Source organism: Canis lupus, chromosome 36 (genome assembly GCF_011100685.1).
Source record: "Canis lupus familiaris isolate Mischka breed German Shepherd chromosome 36, alternate assembly UU_Cfam_GSD_1.0, whole genome shotgun sequence".
In the NCBI taxonomy this organism is placed as follows: domain Eukaryota; kingdom Metazoa; phylum Chordata; class Mammalia; order Carnivora; family Canidae; genus Canis; species Canis lupus.
The window spans coordinates 17,279,114-17,305,770 of NC_049257.1; the positions used below are offsets into that span (position 1 = coordinate 17,279,114).

Consider the following 26,657-nt stretch of genomic DNA (forward strand, 5'->3'; position numbering starts at 1 on the left):
TATATGCATCCATAAATTCACTAGACTGCTTTCCAAGATGGCCATTGGTCTACCCCCAACCTTCAGTAGTAGGTGAGGGTTGCTTTTCCTCACATCCTCACCAACACTTGGTATTTTATGACTTTCTACTTTTTTTTGGAATACTATGTTATTATGTTAGTTTGCATTTTTCCAGTTACTTGTATTATGTTAGTTTGCATTTTTCCAGCTACTTGTGATTTTGGATCTTTCATGTAATTCCTGGCTGTTTGGACTTCCCATTCTATCAACCTATTTATATTTTTCTATTGGACAACCTTATATTTCTCTTGTTGATTTGCTAGAGTTCTTTGAATATTCTAGGCCTAGCGCTGTCCAATAAGGTAGACACTAGCCACATGTTCCTATTTAAAGTAATTAAAATTTAAAAATTAAAAACTCAGTTCTCATTACATTATCCCCATTTCAAGCGTCCAGGAGCCCAATGTGGATTGTGGAACCATAGAGAGCACAGACACAGAATATTTCCTTCATCACAGAAAGTTCTAAGGGATAGCACTGTTAAATATTCATTCCTTGTCAATTTTTAACATGGTAAATATATTCTCCCGAATGATCAAACAACTATAAATCTTATATATTGTGTCCTTCATTAAACAAAAATCTGTAATATTCATGTAGTTATATCTATCTATTTATATCTATCTATTTTCATGGGATCTTTCATTTTAAATATTTATTTTACTTGGGAGAGAGAGAGCGCGAGTGGCTCCCTTTTTATCAGGGGGCCCTGATGTAAGGCTCCATCCCAGGACCCTAAAACCATGACCTGAGCCAAAGGCAGATGCTTAACCACCCAAGCCACTGAGGCACCCCAACAGTCTCATGGGATCTTAAGAAATCCTTCCCCACTCCTACATATGTTGCTATTCCCTTTATAGCTTTACCTTTTACCTGTAGGTCTTTCATCTATTTGGAAGTCATCTTTACATATGGAGGGACATAAAGTTCCAACTTTATTTTTCTCTATATAATGGACTTGTTTTCCAAATAGCATCTGTTAAACAATTTATCCTTTTCCTGCTGATTTGTGGGGCCACCTCTGTCAAATAATAAGTTCCTATATATACATGGGTCTATTTTGAGCATTGTATTGTAATATACTGTATTGTAGTCTGTTCTATTCTATTCTATCCCCATCTTTCCCATCCTATCCCATTCCATTTCATACAATCCTATCTTATCCTGTTCTATCTCATGGTCAGTTTGTTTGACTTGCTGCTCCAGAAGTACACTGATACCCTGTTTAGTTGTTTGTTTATTACCAGAAGAATATGTCATCCCTTAAAGCAGACTCTCTTAATTACCTATCCAATATCCATTCCCCATTTCTTTTTTACAAACAGAACTTATTTTGTTTGGAATAGCAGTATCCCTAGCCAAAAATATTTGTTTTCTCAGCTTCCTGTGGAGCAGAGTTTGCCCATGTGGTACAGTTACGAATAATGAGATGGAAGCAAAATTCCCTAAGGACAGTATCTTTTTCCAAGTAAAAAGAATTATCATGATAAAGCCATTCATCTCATCTCCCCCTTTTCTTGCCTAGAATGTAGATATGAGGTCTAGAGGTACAGTGGTCTGAGGTAACAAGCATGCGGACAAAGCTCTACACATTAAGAATGGCAGGACAGAAAAACTGAAAGAGCCTGGTCCCTCACAACTTTGTTTAGCTGTCAGTATCAATCCTAGACTGCCTCTGAGCTTGACACATAAATCAAATCATCTCATCTGTGTAAGCTTCAATAATAGTACAGTTTTCTGATATTTGTGTCTGAATGTATTTTTTGTTGATACAGCCTTCTTATCCCTTCTTTCCTATATTTGCCTTACTTAGACTTTCATTTTTCCATACAACCTTTAGAATAAGTTTTTCAAGCTCCTTGAAAACCTCCTTGCAATTTTGATTGGAATTGCATTAAACCTATAAATTAATATGAGTAGAAGTAGAATCTTACAATATTGTCATTCCAAATCACAAAAATTGCATATCTCTACATTTATTTAAGTCTGATTTCATTAAAGACTTTTTTTTTAAAGATTTATTTTTATTTATTTATGATAGACATAGAGAGAGAGAGGCAGAGACACAGGCAGAGGGAGAAGCAGGCTCCATGCCAGGAGCCTGACACAGGACTCGATCCCGGGAGTCCAGGATCGCACCCTGGGTCAAAGGCAGGCGCGAAACTGCTGAGCCACCCAGGGATCCCCCATTAAAGACTTTTTATTAAAAAGATTTTATTTATTTATTTGAGAGAGAGAGAGAGAGAGAGAGAGAGTGTGTGTGTGTGTGTGTGTGTGTGTGTGTGTACTAATGGGGGGGAGGGGCAGATGGGGTGGGAGAGGAGGAGGGAGAGAGAACTGAGCAGACTCTGCACTGATCTCAACTTGAGCCAAAACCAAGAATCTGATGCTTAACTGACCGAGCCACCCAGACACACCTCATTAAAGATTTTTATCAAGTTTAAAATTTTTTTTCCAACAAAAACAAAAGTTCCATGCATTCTTTGTTGGGTTAACTTGAGATGGAAGATCTAGAACACCAGCTTATTAAATTTTACCAGTTCTAAGATGTAGTATTTTGTTTTGCTTTAAATCTGAACATCTTTGGAATCAGGATTCATCTTTAGATGGATGACATCTAGCAGCCATATTGGCAATATTCACCTCCATCCTGCCCCCTAGAATAATGGTACATTGAACCATAGATGGTTTCTCATTTAAAAAAATAAAGTATGTTTTTTTATTTGGTATTTTTTACTTGTTGCTTTTCTTTCCCTTTGGTTTCTTTTGTTTACTCCCTTGAAATCACCAACTGATCAAAATCAAAACGGACCATTGTTTAGAAATACTCATTCACTTTCCAAATTATTACATGCATTACTTATTCTAATAATTGATAATACTAAAGGGGCATTTTTATACTTTTTGTAGATAGAATAAATCTGTTTTCTTGCTTTCTTTGTAGTGTTTTTAATGAAAAGTTTTTGAAAAGTACAATAGATACTGTAACAAATTCTCATAAGCCGAGCTCCCAAGTGAACAAATGCTGACATTTTATATTTTGTTCCATTCTATTTCTTAACAATAAAAGATCAATAATAGTTTCTATTTATCAATTTAATTTATTTTTATTTAATACCAAATTATTATTGCAAAGTTAAAGTTCCCTGTTTTTCCCTTTCTATACTCACATCTTAACCTCCTCTGAAGCAACTACTCTCTTGAATTTGAAGTGTCACCAATCCACATTTTGCCCACTTTTATTACATACCACTGGATTCATAAGTAACATAAAATACTGTGTGGTGGGTTTTAAATTTTTACCTGTATGACATTACTGCAGTGAACTTTGAACATGCTTCCTTGTTCATGTTCAGGTATAAAAATTCCTGAACCACATTTATTTCTTCAATAAAGGCAATCCGTTCTTAAAAAGAAAAAAGAATAGATAAGTTCTCTTATTCTTTTCAAAAAGAAAATGTAATTGACAAAAGCTCTAAGAACATCTTATCTCCCCTTTGTATGAAATAACTACAGCGTGCTAGTGCAATATAATGAAGATGGTCATTGTAACTGCATTCCATGAAAAAGCTCCTATCCAAATGTCAACTTTATTCAATTGGAAATGATTTTTTTTTAGAAAACTTCCTGTGTCCATTTTTCCCCCCACCAAAAGCAAGCACAGCCTAGTCATTTTCCATACAATTCCTTTGGCAACTACAGATTTACATAACTGTTACATCAAAAATACTGAAATTTCTGTTATATGTGCTTAAGTCTACAATATCACTGCATTGTTCAATATGTAAATCTAGTATGCATCTGAGCATTTATATTACATCAATTTCTATAGCAACAGGGTAGATTTAATAAACTGTACATTTATTTCACAGTAATATTTAATTGTATAGAAATTATTACATTTCTATCATCTACAGAAATTATACTGCAATGTCCTCCAAATATATTCTTCCTTTTTTTAAAAAAATTTAAGGATAAAAATGCAGTAAGATAAAAGTCAAAGTATGTCAAGGGGCAAACAGTAAAAAATAAGTCTCCTTCCTACTCCAGACTTTAAGTTCCCCAGAATTTCTGTCTCAATTTATAATATATTAGCTGTTTATATGATAGTATATGGTATTCAATAATGAGATTAAGTAACAGTTATGAGAAAGGACAGCCTAAGACAGTTGAATGAATCTGAAAATAGACCTGACTCTAGACTTCTATCCAAGGCAGCCTTGTAGATGACTTCAAGGAATGGTTGTTACTTACAAATATTTTTTGATCCCCACGTGGACCAGTTCTGAATAGCTTATCATCAGCAGTTTGGCAACTGTTTTGGAGCACAGTATCTAGTTAAAGGGTTCCTCACCATCATACTGTAACATACCACACACTCACCCCTGAACCTCCAGACAGATCATTTACTACTATTTATTCTGCCAAACTTCACTTCATTGAATGTTCTTTCAATGTCTACCAAACACTCTCAGGTGACACCATGCTGGATACAACATAACTCCCTTCAAATGTATTGTATTCTCAAAAAAATGAATAAACAGGTACGCCTGGGTGGCTCAGCGGTTGAGCATCTGCCTTCAGCCTAGGCGTGATCCTGGAGTCCCAGGATCGAGTCCCATATCCAGCTCCCTGCATGGAGCCTGTTTCTCTCTCTGCCTATGTCTCTGCCTCTCTATGTGTCACTCATGAATAAATAAATAAAAATTTTTAAAAATGAATAAACATTGGTACTATTTGGTCTAAGAAACATTGCATTATTCTTAGGAAACTTTGAAATAGTATCAATCGATATTTTTTGGTTTCCACCCATTTTAATCCACTTTAATTTTTTATACTCAAGTTTAATTAGTTTAATTAATTAATTAATTTCAGAGATAAAGGTCAGTGATTCATTAGTCTTATATAATACCCAGGGCTCATTATTACATCATGTGCCCTTTTATTTATTTTTTTAAATTTTTATTTATTTATGATAGTCACAGAGAGAGAGAGAGAGAGAGAGGCAGAGGCAGAGACACAGGCAGAGGGAGAAGCAGGCTCCATGCACCGGGAGCCCGATGTGGGATTCGATCCCGGGTCTCCAGGATCGCACCCTGGGCCAAAGGCAGGCGCCAAACCACTGTGCCACCCAGGGATCCCCTCATGTGCCCTTTTAAATGTCCATCATCCAGTTACTCCAGCTCCCCTCCTCTCCAGCAACAGTTTGTTTCCTCTGATTAAGAGTCTCTTATGGTTTGTCTCCCTCCCTGATTTTGTCTTGTTTTATTTTTTCCTCTCTTCCCCTATAATCCACTGTTTTGTTTCTTAAATTCCACATATGAGTGAGATCATATGATAATTGTCTTTTCTGATTGACTTATTTTGCTTGGCATAATACCCTCTAGTTCTATCCATGTTATTGCAAATAGCAAGATTTCATTTTCTTGATGGCTGAGTAATATTCCATTTTATATATACACCACATCTTCTTTATCCATTCATCTACTCATGGACCTCTAGGCTCTTTCCATAGTCTGGCTATTGTGGACATCACTGCTATAAACATTGGAGTGTAGGTGCCCTTTCAGATCACTACATTTGTATCTTTGGGATAAATACCAATTGCAATTGCTGGGTTGTAGGGTAGATCTATTTTCAGCCTTTTGAGAAGCTTCCTTTTTTTTTTTTTTTTTTTTTTTTTTTTTCCTTTTGAGAAGCTTCCATACTGTTTTCCACAGTGGCTGCACCAGCCTGTATTCCCACCAACAGTGTAAGAGGGTTCCCCTTTCTCTGTATCCTCACCAACGTCTGTCATTTCCTGACTTGTTAACTTTAGCCATTCTGACTGGTGTGAGGTGGTATCTCATTGTGGCTTTGATTTGTATTTCCCTGATGCCAAGTGACGTTGAACATTTTTTCATGTGTCTGTTGGCCATTTGTATGGCTTCTTTGGAGAAATGTCTGTTCATGTCTTCTGCCCATTTCTTGATTAGATTATTTATTCTTTGGGTGTTGTGATTTAATTAATTTTAGTTAAGTAAATACATAAATTGGTATTCCCATTCTGATCTGTTCCATTTTCTATTTTGACGCCAGCAGCCTGCATTTATTTTTTTTTTAAATGGGGTGGAGAAGGCAGATAACATCAACATTATGATGAAGACAAGAATTCCATAGTATTTGGTTTATTTGCATGACTGTTAATTGGGTAGAAATAGTCATGCAAGGAACTGATGGTCAACCAACATTCTCAAGTATGATCCCAAGAAACACCATTGCCTTCTGCCATGGTCAGACATGGCATTTTCATTAAAAAATGAATTCACAAAGAAAATGGCATTTCATAATCTTGCATGGATTGCCTTGGGTGATATTATCCATTACTGCATGCCACAAATAAAAATAAATGAATAATAAAACCAAAGTTTATTTTTTTAAAGATTTTATTTATTTATTCATGAGAGAGACACAGAGACACAGGCAGAGGGAGAAGCAGGTTCCATGCAGGGAGCCCGATGTGGGACCCAATCCCGGGACTCCAGGATCACGCCCTGGGCTGCAGGCAGCGCTTAACCACTGAGCCACCCAGGGATCCCCAAAACCAAAGTTTAATAGCCACTTTGTGTTTTTGCTCCCACACATTTCCAGAGACAGAAATTTTCCCTTCTATGAAGTCAGTGAAAAGAAAAAAAAAACCTCTCTTTTTAAAAATTAATTGAATCCCACAGAAATATTAACATGCAGATAATATTATTTCTTTAGTAAAATTAATCATATGGGCAAAATTTGTATAATAGTTTTTATCCACAAAAGAGCTCATGGTATGATTTGTAGCGTGAAACTAGAAAATATTCATGTTTAAATCTCTTTAATAAATCTTTGAGCAACCATTTGATTTTTAGCTGTAACGTGTCTATAAAAATGTATTTCTCTTTTCAATTACCCATTGTCATTTCAGTTATTTTTCCGTAGTCGTTCACTTACAGATTGAAAAGTCATTATCTAAGGGCAAAGGAAATAATTTCAAGTTCCTGAATTCAATTCATGTGCCTTCAATTCTCTTTTCTTCTCCCCCCTCCTACCGCTCCCACCTTGGCCACTCAGCCCCATCCAAGGGGTGGCCTGGCATGAAACCCAGAAAAAGACCTTCTGAGTCTCTCTCTTGCAGTAGTTTAGGTGGCAATGTAAAGAGAATGGGTCAGTTGGTGTCAGAAGAAGTTAGAAGAAATATAGAAAAAAGGCCATGAAAGCCCATGAATAAACTGAAATTAGGACAGTGTGAAAAACAGAGAAAATGAGGTAGTCAGTGGCAGCAGCAAGAGCAGTAGAAACAGACACAGCTGGGCTAGTGAGGGGACCAGAGGCAGCTTCATGAACATGTGACCACAAACACAGCCCAGCACTTGATTTAATGTTCTGCTGTCTTTGTCTTGAAATTTATATTAATTTTATCTTTGAGATAGCCACAATAAGCATGTCTGCCACTCCTTACGTACTCATTTATGTATAATGTTTACAGTGTCCCAGGAGCACAGAATGTGATGGATCCATGATGCATGAGAGTGTGAAGGCTCAGAGCAAGTACAAGGTAAGGCAGTCTGTTTAAGTATGAGTAAGCAGGGCCCTGACACCATCAAAGACCACACTTTGCATCAGAACAAGAACTGTTTTTGAAAACACAAAGAATGTAATGTGTGTGGTTTTTAAAAATTGATTAATTAATTAATTAATTATTAAAAGGAAAGCGGGAGGAGCAGAGGGAGAGGGACAAACAGACTCCTTGCTGAGCACGGAGCCCTATGCGGGGCTCAATCCCACAACCCTGAGATCATGACCTGAGCCAAAAGAGACCTGTGCACTCAACTGACTGAACACCCAGGCGTTTCAGAATGCAATATGTTTTAAGAAACACAAATGACTGGGGAACCCTCTCATATTCCTTCTTACTCATTTTGCTTCTCCATGTTGGTCTACCACTTCCACTGAAAATGATGACATGGAAGGAAACAAAAGTTAATCCTTTCTCTTTCAGTCCTTCCCTGATCATTGGGAAACTGGAGGTAGAGGCTGTTGGTAGGATGTGCACAAATAAAGAAGTGAAATAAAAACAACTGAATTAGTTTTGTGCAGCATGTTCGCTGCTCTGATAAGAATGTAACATATATGTCCACAGGAACTACAAGATAGGAATTGTGCAATTTTGATGATTCCACTATGAATCTCTTAATGCTCTTATATTTACATTGAAAACTGACATGACATCATATAAAGATGAATGGTAAAAAAAAAAAAAAAAACACGCTGATAATCTAAAATGTTCACTTTGGGATCCATGGGTGGTGCAGCGGTTTGGCGCCTGCCTTTGGCCCAGGGCGCGATCCTGGAGACCCGGGATCGAATCCCACGTCGGGCTCCCGGTGCATGGAGCCTGCTTCTCCCTCTGCCTATGTCTCTGCCTCTCTCTCTCTCCCTCTCTCTCTCTCCCTCTCTCTCTGTGTGTGACTATCATAAATAAATAAATAAAAAATTAAAAAATTAAAAAAAAATAAAATAAAATGTTCACTTTACTTAGAATGATATTAAATAACAAATTTTAAAAATCATGACACGTTGAGAGAGAGACAGCAAAAGAAAGGAAAAAGTTTTGTATCTTAGAACCTATAATGGCACTTTTTACCTGCTTTTTGATCTAAAGACTCCACATTTTCAGTCTGCACCTGCATATTATGTAACCAGCCATGGAGAGGGCTATGCAATTCCACGGATACAGGAGCCACCTGTATCCTGAATGGCCTGCATGTCCAGTCCCCCATCAGGGCTGGCTCATACCTTTTTCTCCTGTGAGATTTCAGAATTTGACTTTTCTGGGTGCTCGGGTGTCCTAGCTGTGTTTCTGAGATCCCTGCTTTCTTATTTGGGTAAGAAGATTTACAATAGACTTCCCTAATCTGAGACAGCCAGAGTTCTCTATTCTTTGCAATTAAAAGCATCTAACACAAAAAGCACAAAATATGGTATGATTTTTAGTTAGTAAATCATATATAAATATTTTCATTCACAAAGTAAGTGATGCTAACTTAAACATGCTGCACTGGAAAAAAATAGATTTTTGTTTAAAATAAAAATAATTTAGCTTGAAAAGTCTGCATGAAAAGCTGTGCAAGTGAAATATTGCTAGAACGGAATCCTCTAAAAAATGGGCAAGATGAATGAGGACTCTGGCCCTTCCATCAGGCTTGTGCCCTGAGGGACTCCAACTTGTATGTGTGTTTTAGGGAAGACACATCAGGTGTTACATGATTGCTCTGGCTTTGGTCTGTGTCAATAGGGGATGGCCATCAAAGCAAGCTGAGTCAGTGCAGACATTTGCCTCAGCACAATCTCTAAGTAGAAGGAGAACAGACGTGTGGGATATGATCAAGGAGGTCAGCAGGGCATTGCAGAAACCAGTGAGCACACCAGAAAGCTTGAGAAACATTGCAAAATGTACAATGTGATAGAGACCATGAGCCACTACCAGAAAATTTGTTTTATCTTTAAAATTTATCATTTTGGGTTACCCCACCCTTGAAGAGAGGCAGAAAAGTACTTACTGGAAAATTTAAACATTTTAATAAAGTTATAGATATGGATGGTATCTAACTAGTGTATGGTGTACAGAAATTGAGTAGTTGGAAAGGACATCTTAAATTTATTTTTAAGTGTATATTTAGGGTTGAGGTGATGCTATGTCTCATTTTGAACCTTGCCTCCCTGTCCTGAAGAGACACCCCAACCAAACTGCCTGAGAAAGTCAGGCTGCCCACTGGCAGATGTGGTCAAGAAGGCAAAGAGCTGGGGCACCTGGGTGGCTCAGTGGGTTAAGCATTTGCCTTTGGTTCAGGTTATGATCCCCGGGTTCCTGGATTCAGCCCCGAGCTGGGGTCCCTGATCAGCTGGCAATCTGCCTCTTCCTCTCCCTTTGCCTCTCCCCACTGCTTATGCTCTCTCTCACTCTCTCGCTCTCAAATAAATAAATTTTAAAAAAATCTTTTAAAAAGAAGGAAAAGGGCTACAAAGAAGAAACACAGACATAGGCTAGAGGTAGAAAAAAAGTATGGTTTGGGTGATAGAGTGTCTCTAAACCTTAACAGTTCTTTAGAAATTAAACAGGTGGCAGCTTTTAGCTTCCCTCAGTTTGCTTACAGTACTTTGCTTAAATACCATGGGTCTGTGCTTATAACATGTGCCTTTCTGCTCACAGCCAATAACATAGGTGCTGGTCTTTTACACGGAGAGAGAACTGTTTTTGTTAGAGGTTATAATGTGCTGAAAATAGAAACAGCAAGGGTTTAGGTAACATCACAAGGAACAAATCTGGAAGAAAGTTAGAGGTGTTTGGGTTATTAAGGCTAATTATGAAAGTCAGTACTTTTGGACTTAGATCCCATAAACCATCTTCTGGAGGTGCTGCTGTCTAGGAAGAGTACAGGGCTGAACAGAATCAATCACCCTGAAATAAATTCAGGGGTTTGTTTATAGCAAAAAAGGACAGGAAGATATAATTATCTTTTATATTACTTTTAAAATTGGCCATTAACTTGGAAAACTGTACGTGATTGTAACTTTTTTGGGTATGCAAATTGCTTACATAGTTTATTTTAATCTCCTATATGGTTACTTGGTATGAAGATGGGTTATCAATTATGTAACTAAGTAGGTGGGAGGAGGAGCAGTGATAGACTGAAGTCCTGCTGTGACTACAGTACATGACTATCTGTAAAAAAACCTAGAGCAGTGGTTCTCAACATGGGGTGTCCAGACAAGCAGCATCAGCACTCCCTTGGAAACTTGTTAGAAATGCAGACTCTGAGCCTCCACCCCACACCTATTGAATCAGAAGTTCTCACAGTGGGGCCCAACATTCTGCTGCATTTTTGACAAGCCCTCCTGGTGAGTCTGACTCATAAAAAAAGTTGGGGAATTTCCGTGCTAAAGAGCAGTGTGAGCTGAACCTGGTTGCTTCATTGAGACCCCCCAAGACAGGAGCCAGTCCCAGCCTTAGGTGTGTCTATGCTCTGAGCCCCCAACCATGGGCACTCCTTGTCTGTGTCAAGGTACTTAGTAGCCTTATTCAGTTGTTTTGCTGCTAAGGTTTAGAAAATTTAGGTATCAAATCTTTAATCTTAGGAGATGATTTGCTTTTACACTCAAGTGAACTAAAATAAAATTATTCAAATAATTTACATATTCAAGAGAGGAGCTTTGGAAGGAGGCAGCGCTAAATAAGTCAGATTGTATGTAAGAAAGTGTTGAGGAGCCTTCCATTCATTTAAAATGAAGTTCTTTTTGGATTGCCATAATGTTTATTATAAGCAATTAGCCAAATTGGATTAAACTGCATTAATGTTGGACTTGACATCAGGGGCTGGAAAGGTGAATTTTAGCTCATAATGATGGCAATTTTGATAAATATTAGATTGCTACCTTATCTTGCTTCATCTTTTTGTCAAATACTGGAATCATTCAAAATTAATTTTCAGGGGCACCTGGGTGTCTCAGGTCGGTTAAATGTCTGCCTTTGGCTCAGGTCATGATCCCGGGGTCCTGGGTTCAGGCACCCACATCCCGGCTCCCTGCTCAGCGGGGTAGCCTGCTTCTTCCTCTCCCTCTGCCCACTGCTCCCCCTGCTTGTGTGTGTACTCACATGTGCACTCTCTTTCTCTCTGTCAAATAAGTAAATAAAATTAAAAAAAAAAAAAAGATCATTCAGAAGGTCAAAGTTGGGCCCCAGGAAGAGCACAATCAAGTACTGAGCTCCTACCCTCAGTACTAACTAGATCTGTGCAAGAGGCAATGTGACCCTGAGCCTTGTGCTGTGCAGGGCTGTGCTCAGGCTCCTCTCCAGATGCAGGCCTCCCTTGGTGCCTGAGTTCTGGAATTACTTGCCCAACAGCCCTGAACTCATGCCTAAGGCCAACACAGGCCTCCTTCTTTGAACTGCCTTCCTGAGGTGGGCCCCAGCTCCAGCATTGTGTACCCGTAGAGCTAAGGAGTGACTATGGGACCTTTTGCTGGAGAAGGGGATCAAGCTTGGATGTATTGGCTGGGAAGGGTCCACAACCATGTGTGTAAGGAGAGAGCTGGGGGAGTTGGGGTGGGGGGATAAGCAGCCCTTTGGTTAGGGACCAGTACTCCCTGCTCTATTATGAGAAAGTTGGAGGAATTCAGTAATTCTAATATTAAAAACTGATTTCCTAAGACACTATAAAGACAGAGTATATATTCCTGTTTAACAGCTTAGTGGTTTGAATTATAATTCTAAATATTTAGATGAATATTATGTGGATTTTCATTAACATTGTTGCTCTATGCTCCTCAAATGTTAAAGGTGGGCTAGTCACCCACAGTGACTTGTGTTCCACCTGCTTATATGAAATTTGAAACTTCAATTAACATTACTGCATTCTATGAGTGCCGTCTACAAACCATGATTAATAGCATGGGAGGTTTATAGGTGAACTTGGAAAGGAGTCCTGGGGTAATGAGGAGACATCTCAACTCTTCTGTTCATAGTGAACACCTGCTTTAGGTAAGACAAAGGGAGCATACCATGGGTAGGTGGGAAAAGATGACCAAGTGGGATTTATTCCTGGACTGCAAGGGTGGTTCAATATCAGCAAATCAATGTGATACATCACATTAATAAAAGGACAAGAACCATATGATCCTCTCAATAGATGCAGAAAAAGCATTTGACAAAATATGCATCCTTTCTTGATAAAAACTCTCTGCAGTATAGGGATAGAAGGAACATACCTTAATATCATAAAAGCCACATAGGAAAAGCCCACAGCAAATGTTGTCCTCAGTGGGGAAAAGCTGAGAACTTTCTCCCTAAGGTCAGGAACTTGACAGGGATGTCCACTCTCACCAGTATTGTTCAACGTAGTACTGGAAGTCCTAGCCTCAGCAATCAGGCAACAAAAAGAATTAAAACGCATCTGAATTGGCAAAGAAGAAGTCAAACTCACTCTTCACTGATGACAAAATCAATGCAAGCAGTTGCATTGCTATACACTAACAGTGAGGCAGAAGAAAGAGAAATCAAGGAACTGAGTCCATTTACAACTGCATCAAAAACCATAAGATATGTAGTAATAAACCTAACCAAAGAAGTAAAGGATCTGTACTCTGAAAACTCTAGACACCTATGAAAGAAATTGAGTAAGACACAAATAAGTGGAAAAACATTCCATGCCCGTGGATTGGAAGAACAAATATTATTAAAATGTCTGTGTTAGGGCAGCCCTGGTGGCTCAGTGGTTTAGTGCTGCCTTTGGCCCGGGATGGGATCCTGGAGACCCAGGATTGAGTCCCATGTTGGGCTCCCTGCATGGAGCCTGCTTCTCCCTCTGCCTGTGTCTCTGCCTCTCTCTCTCTCTCTCTCTGTCTCTGCATAAATAAATAAAATCTTTTTAAAAAATGTAAAAAAAAAATGTCTATGTTACCCGAAGCAATCTACCCATTCAATGCAATTTCTATCAAAATGCCATTCGCATTTTTCACAGAACTGGAACAAACAATCCTAAAATTTGTGTGGAACCAGAAAGGACCCCGAACAGCCAAAAGAATGTTGAAAAAAGAACCAAACCTAGTAGCATCACTATCCTGGACTTCAAACTCTACTTTAAACCTGCAATCATCAAGATGGTATGGTACTGGCACAAAAACAGATACATAGATCAATGGAACAGAATAGAGAACCCAGAAATGGGCCCTCAACTCTATGGTCAACTAATCTTCCACAAAGCAGGAAAGAATATTCAATGGAAAGAAGACATGGTGTTGGGAAAATTGGACAACCATTTGCAGAAGAATGAAATGAAACTGAACCATTTTCTTATACCATACACAAAAATAAACTCAAAGTGGATGAAAGATCTAAATATGAGACAAGAATCCATCGACATCCTAGAGGAGAATGCACACAACAACCTCTTGGAATTGCCACAGCAGCTTCCTGTTAGGCATGACTCCAAAGGCAAGAGAAACAAAAGCAAAAATGAACTATTGGAACTTCATCAAGATAAAAAGCTCCTGCACAGCAAAGGAAACAGTCAATAAACCTAAAAGGCAACCTGTGGAATGGGAGAAGATATTTGCAAATGTCTTATCAGATAAAGGGCTAGTATCCAAGATCTATAAAGAACTTATCAAACTCAACACCCCAAAAACAAATAATCCAGTCAAGAAATGGGCAGAAGAGATGAACAGATATTTCTCCAAAGAAGATATACAAATGGCCAACAGACACATGAAAAAGTGCTCAACGTCACTTAGGACCAAGGAAATACAAATCAAAACCACAATGAGACATCATCTCACACTGGTCAGAATGGTTAAAATTAGTGACTCAGGAAACAACAGAGGTTGGTGAGGATGTAGAGAAGGGGAAACCCTCTCACACTGTTGGTGGGAATGCAAACTGGTGTAGTCTCTCTAGAAAACAGTATGGTAGTTCCTCAAAAAGTTAAAAAGAGTGACCCAGCAATAGCACTACTAGATATTTATTCAAAGGATACAAACAGCGATTTGAAGGGGCGCATGCATCCCAGTTTTTATAGCAATGTCCACAATAGCCAAACTATGGAAAAAGCCTAGATGTCCATTGACAGATGCATGGATAAAGGAGATGTGGTGTATATACACAATGGACTATTATTCAGCTATCAAGAAGAATGCAATCTTGCCATTTGCAATGACATGGATGGAACTAGAGGGTATTATGCTAAGCGAAATAAATCAGTCAGAAAAAGACAAATACCATATGATCTCACCCATATGTGGAATTTAAGAAACAAAACAGATGAACATAGGGGAAGGGAGGGAAAAATAAAATAATATGAAAACTGGGAGTGAGGCAAACCATAAGAGACATTGAATTCCAGGAAACAAGCTGAGGGTTTCTGGAGGGGAGGTGGGTGGGGGATGATGTAACTAGGTGGTGGCATTAAGGAGGGCGCTTGATGTAACGAGCACTGGGTGTTATATGCAACTGATGAATCACTAAATTCTACCTCTAAACTAATTAAAAATATTTTAAAAAGCAAACTCTTCAATGAAGGAATTCAGCTGTAAGCTACAGGATAAACACATCCTGAACCTAAGAAGGAAAACACTTTTGGTCACATAGCCAGGGAGCAATGGTTTCATGTTCCAATGGGAAAGAAGTCAAAATCCAAAATGCTTTTGATTCATCTGTGAAGATTCACATGGGAATTTTAATAACTCTTCACTTTACTCCACAGTTGCTAATGAAATTTGCCATCAGTCAGTTTAATGCAATGCTAGCTTTAACCTTCCAGGGCCCCTGGTTTGCATCCTAGCTTTACCATTTATTCTCTGACCCTAAGCAAGTTATTTGACTTCCTTGTGCCCTTGGTTTTCTTATCTGCAAAATGGACATACTAATAATAAAACAACAGTTCTAATACTAGTACATAGTCTTGCTGTGAAGATTGCACGCAGTGGTGTACTGGAGTCAGCTCTTCTTGATGGGCTGTTAAATTTTCAGGATTTTTCCAGATCACTTGTTAAAATATTGGGTAGCTTGAAATGAGCCATTATCAGAGTATTTCTGCCATGGAGATCTGCAAATGCTGTAAATCAGGCCCTTTTCCTCCCCGAGAGGCATAGCACTGATTACATGCAATAAATATTTAAAAGGCTTAGCACTGTACACATCACAAAATAAGGCCTAAAATAAGTTAAAGATCTTTAATTGTTTACTGAATTCTTAGTATGTCTGTACATCTATTGTAGGTGCTATATAATGTACTACTAGAAGAAGCTAGGCTGTGCACAGATGCTAAGAGACAGCAGTTTCTACTATGTCAGAGGACAGAGTGAGGAGAGCATTTGTCATTGTAGTCATCAAGACTGGAGTGGTGGTTCCTACAACCACCACATTCTTTCGGACCCTTTATTAATCTTTATTTCTCCCAGATTTTGCACAATACCTGGCAGAAGGATGTTTATTGCCTAAGTGACTGAATAAATCAGTTTGGTTATACAGTCATAAAATAATGTGTATAATTAATCACATTTTAAAAAGATCTTTAAAGGATTTAACTGACTCGTTGATGAATCAGGCTATTGTGGGTAAACTTGGCCAAAATACCCAGTATTATCCTTTCCTTTTTCTCTAAATGTGTATTTTTTAATAATGAAGCAAAGAAAGCTTATTTTAAAATACAAAATAAAACAGCATAATTGCACAGTGTCTACTGCCTCAACTGGATTTTTATAATTTATTGCAGGGTTTGCCATAGATACATAATAATGTACACAGTTGATAAATTAAAACATAACAGGAATGTTATATGTCTTATATATGTCTGTCTGAAAGTGATTCTCATTGTACAAAAAGTTTAAATGAGAACTTAATTCTCACATACACTACGTTTTTGTTTTTTTCAGCATTGTTTCTTCTGTGAGAAGGATACTGAAAATCAAGAGAAAAAAGGAAGTGGTGTTCTGTGTTGGAATGTGTGTATCCCTCTTTGCAAACAAGAATCCACTTTTTCCTCTCTAATTTGACAACTTTAGGAGCTAGTCATAAGTTTGGAACAATTTGGATGACACCCAAGAAAAATATAGCACTGGATTACGAGAATCTTTGTGGTAAACACATTCCAGGAAAAAAAATACAAAAAAAAAAAAAAAAAAAAAAGTCAGCTGAGAGTAGTTGCTTCAGGTAAGGGTTAGACCAAAAGGATGAACTGTGTTTGCCTGTCTGTGATTTTTTTTTAAATATTTTATTTATTAATTCATGGTGGGGGGGGGGGGGCGCTCTGTGCAGGGAGCCTGACATGGGACCTGATCCCAGGTCTCTAGGATCATACCCTGGGCTGAAAGCAGCGCTAAACCGCTGGGCCACCAAGGCTGCCCCCATCTGTGATTTTTACCAACTATAACATAGTATATTTTCAGGGCTTCTCATATTTCAGTGTACATAAGAATTTCTTGAAGAGCTCACTAAAATGCTGATGCCTAGGCTCCACTCCCAGATATTCTGCTTCCTTAAGTCTGGGAGGGACCTAAGAACTTTTTTAAAGATTTATTTATTTGAGAGAGAAAGAGAGAGTATGTAAGTTGGGGGAGGGGCCGCAGGGGAGAGGGAGAGAGAGAATCTTCAAGCAGACTCCCTGCTGAGCATGGAGCCCATGTAGGGCTTGATCCCAGGACCCTGACATCATGACCTGAGCCAAAATCAAGACTTTGGACACTTAACTGACTGAGCTACTCAGGCATCCCCAAGAACTTTGATTTTTAACATGCTCCCAGGTGATGCCAAGGCTGCTGGCCTTCTAAACTTTGAGTAGTGTGGCTAGAGGCCAATAAGAAATATACTCCTATAATCTATGGAATAGGGCAGTGGCTTCCAAATACAGTTAGCTTTGTAATCATCACTTGATGAAATTTTTACAAAATCCAGGCAGAATCCAAACATGAGACCTGCCAAATCAGAATCTCAAGAGGTGGGCCCAAACAATATGATGAATCTGAGATACTGTGATAGTGAGGGTCTCCTGTGCACCTCCTCTTGGGAGGCCAGTTTGTTGGTCAGGACAGATGACACTTAATAACTACCACATTTTGAAGCACATGCTGAAAAGAGACAGACCACATAATTCAAGTTAGAAACTGCTTGGGACACTTGGATGGCTCAGTGGTTGAGCATCTGCCTTCGGCTTAGGGCATGATCCCAGGGTCCTGGGATCGAGTCCAGCATCGGGCTCTCTGCAACAAGCCTGCTTCTCCCTCTACCTGTCTCTCTCTCTGTATCTCTCATGAATAAATAAATAAAATCTTAAATAAAAAAACAAACACAAGGGGGATCCCTGGGTGGCTCAGCGGTTTAGTGCCTGCCTTCGGTCCAGGGTGTGATCCTGGAGTTTCGGGATTGAGTCCCACATCGGGCTCCCTGCATGGAGCCTGCTTCTCCCTCTGCCTGTGTCTCTGCCTCTCTCTCTCAGTTTGTGTCTCTCATGAATAAATAAATAAAATATAAAAAAAAAACACAAATTGCTCAAAATGGAAGCATGTCAGAAGGGCACAGAAGCAAATCAATGGCAAAAGGAGTACTAATTTGAGCAAGAAGATGAGTTACAGTATTTCATTATAACCCTTAGAAAAAAGTTAAATATCTATGAGCCCATATATACATAAATTATTGAATGAATAAATAAGAGATACTTTAAAGAAAAATCCTAATTAATAAATGTAAAAGAAATGAAGGAAATAGAAAATCATGTTGTCTATGTTGTAATGTTATAAAACACTACAGTGACAATTGTTGCAAGCAAGATTCTCTGATGGATGTTAAAATTGGTGGATGAAAATTTGATGAGAAACAAGATATTTGCATAGCCTCAAGTATTTCTCCACAGATATTTATTAGTTTCCAAGGAAATACAGTAAGTTTATAGTGGAGAAACCCATCAGACACTTCCCTAACCAAGTATCAAGGTGAATATCACCAGTAATAGGATATCATCACATACCCCCTGATTTTATGCACTGAGGACAAAATACTTCTCTAGTATTTGTGCCAAAAATGATTTACTTCAATCTAATTATAAGAAAATATCAGACAGACCCAAAATGAGGTCAGCTATAAAATAACTGACCAGGACCTCAAAAGTTTCAAGGTCATTGGGCATCTGAGTGGCTCAGTCACTTGAGTGTCATGATTCTTGATTTCGGTTTAGGTCACTACCTCAGGGTCATGGGATCGAGCCCTGGATCAGCTCCATGCTCAGTGGGGAGTCTGTTGGAGATTCCTCCCCTCTGTCCCTCTCACCACTCATGCTTTCTCTCTCTTTCTCTTTCTCAAAGTAAACAAATCTTTAAAAAAAAAAGTGTCAAAGTCATGAAAGACAAGTAAAGATTGAGGAACTATCACAGATTGGAGAAGACTAGAAAGAAATGAAAACCACATGCAATATGGGATGCTGGATTGGATCCTGGACCAGAAAAAGGACATTATGAGGACCTACCAAAATTCAAGTAATAGTCTCTAGTTAAGTTCATAGTACTGTAACAATGTTAATCTTCTGGTATTGATCACTGTACCATATAAGACGTTAACATTAAGGCAAGGTTGGTTAAGGTATATATGGTAACTCTCTGCACTACTTTTGTTACTTTTATTTCAGTGTAAAATTATTTTGAAATAAAATTTTAAAACTTCAATGTGCTCTTCCTTGTGAAAATCCATCACTTAATCAACTCTGCTGCTTGCCTCCCCGATCTATGGATAAACTATAGGAATAGTTTCACTTGGGTAGTAATCTAACAAGGAGCAGAGAAGGCTTTACAAACAAGAGTCCAGTGCCCTTCCAGAGATAGGGGTTTTGTCACTACAGTCAGTCAGCCCCTCACTATGAGTTGCTACCCCATAGACTAAACAAGTGTGGGAGCCTCCAAGGGCTCCTGTCAGAATTTCCGGGACTTTGGACCATATGTTGAATTCTTTAGCCCCTTGACCATACTCTGGGGCACCACTGCCACCCAGCCTACAACCCCCCACCCCGCCCCAGCAGATATCCACTGCCTGGGCCTCTCTGCTTTAAGGAGATAACCTGTCCTCAGTAGCAGCTTTAATATTCTATTTCTTTAGATGGTGTTTTATTAAATGCAAAGCTCCTTAGGCAGCAGTGTTCACATTTTTCCCATGTCAATCTTTTGTCATACATCCAATCATTAAAAGCCAAGCTGATTCAATTCCAGTGGTTTCCTTTTGGTTGCTCTTTGCTATTCTCACTCATAGGAAAAACTCATTTCACTCCATTGTATTTCTCATTTGCACAGAGAAGTTTATATTTTGTTTTACTTAACTTGTTTTTCATATAAGAAGGTGAAAAGATGCTCATCTGTGTTTTCCAAGATAGGGGATCATTTCCTGATCTTTCTGGGAAGTGGTATAATGGGGAAATTAGTGGAGGTTGTGGAGATAGATTTTGATTTCTGGGTATGACATTTACTAATAGGCTGATCTTACACAGGTCTCTTCATTTCTGAGTCTAAATGTCCTCAATGACAGAAAAAGACAAGTAATACATGTAAACTTTTTGAATTATTATGAGAATTACATGAAATAATGTATGTGTAGAATTAAAAATTAGTCTCTTATTTAGTAGATATAAAAACAATCTAAGCTTCTTTTTTTGGCTGGACTTAGGGAATAAGGGAGCATCTAAAGATAAGGAATCTCAGTGAGAATGAAAGCTGTCTCTGGACCAATTGTGTTTTATTTGTACAAACAATCTGCTGTCAGTGGCCTTACTCTGAGCCAAAAAGGAAACAAAAAAAACAAAAAAAAGAAACAAGAGCCAGGTTTCAATCAGGATGAATTTAATTATGCTTTGTTTTATATTCCAAATGACTAACTTCCTCTTGGTGTTAATTTGCTTTACTAAGACTATCTTTAAATTTCTGTTGAGGAACCTTTAACTTCTACCTTGAGAGGATTGCTGAAAATCACTAAATACATCTTTGGTAGGAAATAGTGGAGCTCCTGAGATTTATGTCTGATTCTTCCCTTTAGTTGTAAATTTCATCACAAAATTAAAATTACGGGGTGGGTTTTGTTTGTACATTTTTGTTTGTACTCCTTGTATGTTGAAAAGCTATGAGTGGGAAAAAATTGAATCTGTCTTCCTTCCAGTAGCTATAGAGTTTGGAGTAAAGAAGTAACTCTAGCTTGCTTTTGACACAAATTCAGTGTGAAGCTTGGTGTCTTTATGATATACAAACACTTTAAACATAGTAGGTATTCAATAAATGAATAAATGTTAGTTTTCTTTCTCTGTACCTTTATAGTTTGTGCCTAAACATCACCTTGCTTTTATTAGGAATTTTAATCCACTTCAGATTGTTTTTATCCTTCTCTTTTTGGGGCTTGACATTGTCCTTTGGTACAATTAGGCAGCTTTATTTTAGAACAGTGGCTTTCAGAATTTCTAAGTTTTTTTTTAACTAAAAAAATTTTTTTAACTAAAACCCTTTGTTGAGCCTCCATCTGATAGAGGTAGAATTATATACTTTTAAAAAACCTAACAAGCACTTCCTATAGTGCCTAGACTATTCAAAATACCTGCATAATTAATCACTTTGGTGTAAGTTACTGAAAACTTTTTTTAAAGAGCAACACTTTTTCAGGAAAGGGGATATATTCAAACTATCATCAATCATAAACTCCTTAGTAGAATTAGCCAGCTACATTATTCGTGAGTCTAATAACTTCCTCCATCTAGCAGGAATATGAAGGAATGAGATACAGGGATGTGGACATTTTGATCCTACATACAATTTCTACTTATTGTGGAATCTGGTAACCATTCCAGGCAACTGGAGAAAATAATGGAACCTAGAAGTGAGGGAAGAGGTCCCGTGGGTTTGAGAGAGGCCAGAATTGCTTAGTAGTGCTTTATCAGATTGATAGGAATTAATAGGAGTGATTTTTGATTGACATGTCAATGTACTCATCAAATTCATAACAGTTGAGTAGATGGCCATACAGGCTGGTGATGGGTTAGGGCCAAAATGGATAGATGTTTTTATTTATTTATTTTTTAAGATTTTATTTTTTTGTTTGAGAGAGAGAAGGCAAGCTTGAGAAGGGGGAGGGGGGTAGATGGAGAGAATCTCAAGTAGGCTCTGCACTGAGCCCCAAGCCCGATGCAGGCCTCCATCTCACAACACTGAGATCATGACTTGAGCCAAAATCAAGAGTCAGATGCTTAACTGACTGAGCCACCTAGGTGCCGCTGGATGGATGGTTTTTGACACTAAAGTAATAGATCATTAAAGAAAGGTGATGATGATAGGTTGGTGAGAGTGGGAGTTGGAGCAGAAAGAGAATAGGTATACTTTTTTCTGAGTGGAGAATTAATCCTTAAGTCATACCTAGGGTATGGTTTAATTAAAATTTAATTAGTTGAGAAAACAATACTAACAAGAAACACAGTGTCATGCTTTTAAGGTCTAGGTTTGACCCTGGCTCTACTGTTAATTTTTAGGGCAAGCAAAGTGCTTTTACTTTCACATAAGTTTTCTTCAACTCCAGAATAGAAATTGTAATGCCTACCCCATTTCCTTCATAGGGTGTAAGTCACAATGAAATAATTAATGTGAAAGTGCTTTATAAAATGCCATGAGGCTTCACAATTCTATAGATTTTGATAATTTCTATACTTATCCCTAACATGAGTCTTTTTTCTTTAAAAGCAAAAGCTAAATAAACAAAAACAACATCCATGCAATATAGAATTATCCCTGCTAAGAGAAAGGGCCTTACTATGGTTCTTAAAAAAAAAAAAAAAAAAAGACAATATACCATTAACACCCATTTTATGCATTTTTTCTTGATTCTATATTTATAGAAATAAACCTAATAATTTCAATCATGTTAGTTATACATACTTAAATGGTTTATAACTGGAATGGTGTTTTGTACCTTAAGTAATGGGAAAAGAGCTATCTGTATTGAGAAGATTATAAACCAAGAGTTCTGCTGCTCCTAAGGTAGTGATTTAAAATTTCTTTAGAGTTCTGCTGGAAATACAAATAATATTAGCCTGACTGGTTGCCAATCAATGAAACAATCTTCACTGGGGTTGGTTGACATCTGCCTGCACCCTGCAGAGCAACCATCCAATGACGCCACAATTTCCTATGAGATAGGAGTAAGATGAGAAACTAAAATAATTATTAAAGCAACATCTTAGATACACTAATACCCATGTTTTTGTCTGCAGCTAAGCAGCAAGAGTAGGCTACTTGAGTTCAATTAAGTTGTGAGCTCATTAAATTGTGAAGGTGTATACATTTTATTTAGTTAGAGAAAAATAATAATCACAGAACTGAATCACAAGGTTGATGACTCAGATAATTATTGTTTTGATGTTCTAGGAAGTACAGATATAAGGGGCATATCTGGAGCCTAATAAAGGTATGACCTTGAAGATTTCTTTGAGTCTCTTAAATGTATTTGTTGCCAAAAATGTGGAGAGACCAATAGCTCAGGGTGTTGGGATTTTCCTAATTGCTCTAGCGGCAGTTGGATTGAAGTTATTATTGATGCTTAGGAGACTCCGTCTAGAGTCAATCATGCTAGCCATGATTCATCTTTGGGAAGTAATTCAATAGGACGCTGCAAATCCAAAAGGCAGAAGTAGAGAAAATTCTGCCTGGAATGTCCCTTGAACTTCCCAGAGTCAGTTCTCTTGAATAGGCTCCTGATTTCTGAACACAAGTAAGATGATTTTTACCTAAAGTTTATGATTCAGATACTCTCAAGAGCAGCTGCATAGATTTTTTTTACTCTGGTCAAAGCATGATTTTATTGGATAACACAATGCAGGAAGCAAAAAGCCTAGGGTCAATTCCTAGTTTTGCCACTGGTTAACTGGATGGTCATTGGTTGCATCTAATATTTTATTGAAAGACTCTATCACATTCATTAAACCTTATTTACTGAGGGCTCACAAGGCAGACAGCCTAATACCAGAAACTATATTATTACCTGAAGGTATGTAGATTTTAGTTTAGATACTTGATAGAGAGCACTACAGAATATAAAGTTACAACATGAATGAGCTCACATCTACCAATAAAAAGAAACTGCAGTAACTGCAAAAATGCATATAATATACATAATGTATATAATAACAATGTTTTCTCATGTCTGTTTTTCAATCTTTACATCTGGGGCCTTGCTGATCCTGAACATAGCAAACAGCTCCTCTTTCATGTGCCACCATCCAGAGCAGAGCCCTCCAGTCCTTTTTAAGCTCTTTCACTGCAGGCCACTATTTCCCTAATCACTCTTGCCCTAATCACTCTAAGGCCAGCAATCAGACAACTTGGGACAGTCTCCATGCCCTAGAGCCTACTGAAATTATTCAAGCTAGCAGATCTTAAACCCGCTTACCCTGATCTCTTCCATTTCTTCCTACAGAAACCACAATAAAGGCCCATGCTATATTTTCCCCGTTTTCTCTGCCTCCTGACCAATCTTGGTCCTTCCTCATGTGGCCCTGCACGGTGTACTGTGCCTCCAGTTTATATGTGGGTATAAAAATATGAGTCTTTTCTGCATCTATATGTCTTACCATATGTGATGAAAACAAAACCTGGGTAAACTTTTACAACAATGTATTACTCAAAAATGGAGAAAGAAGGTATAAAATACTTAGATAGTTCAAGATGATATAGTCCATTTGAAAACTATTCCCTACTTCAAAGCTTATTGATTAAATCCTTCATTCAAAAATAATGATTGAGGGACACCTGGGTGGCTCGGCGGTTGAGCATCTGCCTTTGGCTCAGGTTATGATCCCAGGGTCCTGAGATCGAGTTCTGCATCGGTGTCCCTGCAGAGAGCCTGCTTCTCCCTTTGCCTGTGTCTCTGCCTCTTTCTCCGTGTCTTATGAATAAATAAATAAAAATCTTAAAAAAATAATGATTGAGCACTCCCTATGGATAAGGAGTTGTTTTAGGAAATGTAAATCTACTTCGTTATAACAGAAATAAAAGAGAGAAACTATTATATATCACAAGCATTTTTCTATTTGATTTTCAATTTTGATTTGACATTTTCTCTAGGTTTTCCTATTTGAAGCCCTCTCTACCTGCTTTTTCTTTCTGCTCCCCTACTTCCTGTTTTCCCATGTTAGCACTTCCCTGCTTATCTTCCTCCTCCCCCTAGCAAGTGTATATCACACCATGGTGCACCTACTCCCACACCTGGCATGCTCACGCCACACTCACACACCTCTCATTGGTACGTTACAACCCACCCAACACCTGGTTAAGCAAGTTTTGTATTTCAGGTCATGAACTATGAATAAATAAGTTAATAAGAAACTTGGTTAGTTACTTGTTTTTATGGGCGTTTAACCCTTGCTTATTTATAACCGATCGGTGGGATTGTTGTCAAAGGGGAGTATAAAACAAAGTTCACAGGTGAGACTGAAGAAACATACCTGTGGGAATGTTTATTATCTTTTCTAAACTCTTCGGAGAGTGTAAATCTTTAGTCTCTTAACATATAACTGATGCACAAAGGAAGCATATGCAGCAGGTTATTGTGGTCCTTGGCATGGTGAGCTATGAAAGTGATCATGTCTGCATCCCTCCTGAAAAAGAAGAAACGCCTTAATAAATTGAGGTATCAGCCAAGGTATATAGCTCTGAACAGAGACTTGACAAAATAGTGCCTTAATTGAGAAAGGAGCTTAAATTTCTTACATAACCAGAAATCTGGGGATAGGCAATCCAGGGCTCATGTAGCTCCTCAAATACTCAGGCTTCCTCTATTTTTCTGTTCCATTACCCTTAGCTTTTGGCTTTTATCTTTATGGTCTTAAGATAGCTGCTGCTACTCCAGACAAAAAGGGAAAAGGTCAGAAGGCATTTCAGCTGAGTCTAACCATTTCTATCAAGGTGCAGAATTTCCTGCAAAACCCATTCAGTAGATTTCTGCTTTTGTCTCTTTGACTACATTGTCACCTGGCCACAGGGGCCTAAAAATTAAATAAAACACACAAATACCCAACAACAACAACACAATTATGTTGTTGCCTAAAAATTAAATAAAACACACAAATATCCAACAACAACAACAACACAATTATGTCTTTACTCCCTCCATTGCAAATCAAGTTTTTGGTAGCAGAGAAGAACAAGAGAAAATGGAAACCGGTAGGCCACTCTCAGTGTCTGCTGCATTTTTTTAACAAAATGAAGTTGATGGACCTCTTGGTAGGTTCAGACAATGCTAGCAGCATCACCATCCCCCTCATATATCCTCCTCAAACAGTACAAACAGGAGAAAGGAAAAGTAAATTTATATGCAATCACATTTCAGCACAACCTGGAGATAGAGAATATCCAAACTTCAAATAAGTGTAATTAAAAAAAGAATAATCAAACCCCAGAATGCAGCTTCCCACACTCCCACCACAACCTTACGGCTACAAGGCTCTTGAGTGAGCAAGAGCAGACCCAGAACTGCAGGGAAGACAAAATAGGGGAGCTAGTAAAGGATCCTAAGTTTGAAATTATTTTACCACCAGAAAGACAAAGTCCATTCTAAGCCTGAAAATACTAAAAAAGCATCCAGGCATGAGCATGGTACAAAAAACTTCTTCCTTCATGACAGCCATTTCTGCTTCTGTGTGTCTTGCTAAACCTAATTAAAACAAATGCCTGGTGCCCTTCTGTAACAATACACAATTCAAAAATGGAGAAATTGGGGAAGGAAGTTTGAACTTTGGTTATTTAAAGGGACAGGCAGGATTTTGAATGGCAACCTTTGAAACTCATAGCTCTGGGAGGAAAAAAAGAAATATGAAAAGGGAAGGGAGAAATACTCTTTGACAAGTAGAAAAGGGAATAGAGACAAAAAGGGAGGGGATAAGAAAAAAAGGAAATCTTATGTTTCTACAAGATAAAGAAGCAGCATAAAAGCAAAGGACTCATGGCCCTCCTTACTCCATAAAAACACACCCCCAAAAAACTGCCAAAGTACCTGAACTTTGTTATACCAATATGAAATGCTGCCA

The 26,657-nt window shown here is 38.1% G+C and overlaps 1 long non-coding RNA gene across 38 annotated transcripts in view; it reads right to left on the reverse strand.

Annotated features, from left to right (window-relative positions):
• The window catches only part of LOC102153619, a 214,301-nt gene that overhangs the window by 127,509 nt on the left and 60,135 nt on the right, over nucleotides 1-26,657 (reverse strand). For 36 of the 38 annotated variants that reach the window (XR_005384697.1, XR_005384729.1, XR_005384730.1 and 33 more), the window contains 2 exons: nucleotides 25,077-25,229; nucleotides 3,364-3,466 (listed from right to left, as the gene is read on the reverse strand). This is a non-coding gene — a long non-coding RNA (uncharacterized LOC102153619). Of the gene's footprint in view, nucleotides 1-3,363; nucleotides 3,467-4,314; nucleotides 4,376-25,076; nucleotides 25,230-26,657 lie in introns of all 38 variants that reach the window. The other 2 variants (XR_005384705.1, XR_005384711.1) reach the window with 2 other exon arrangements.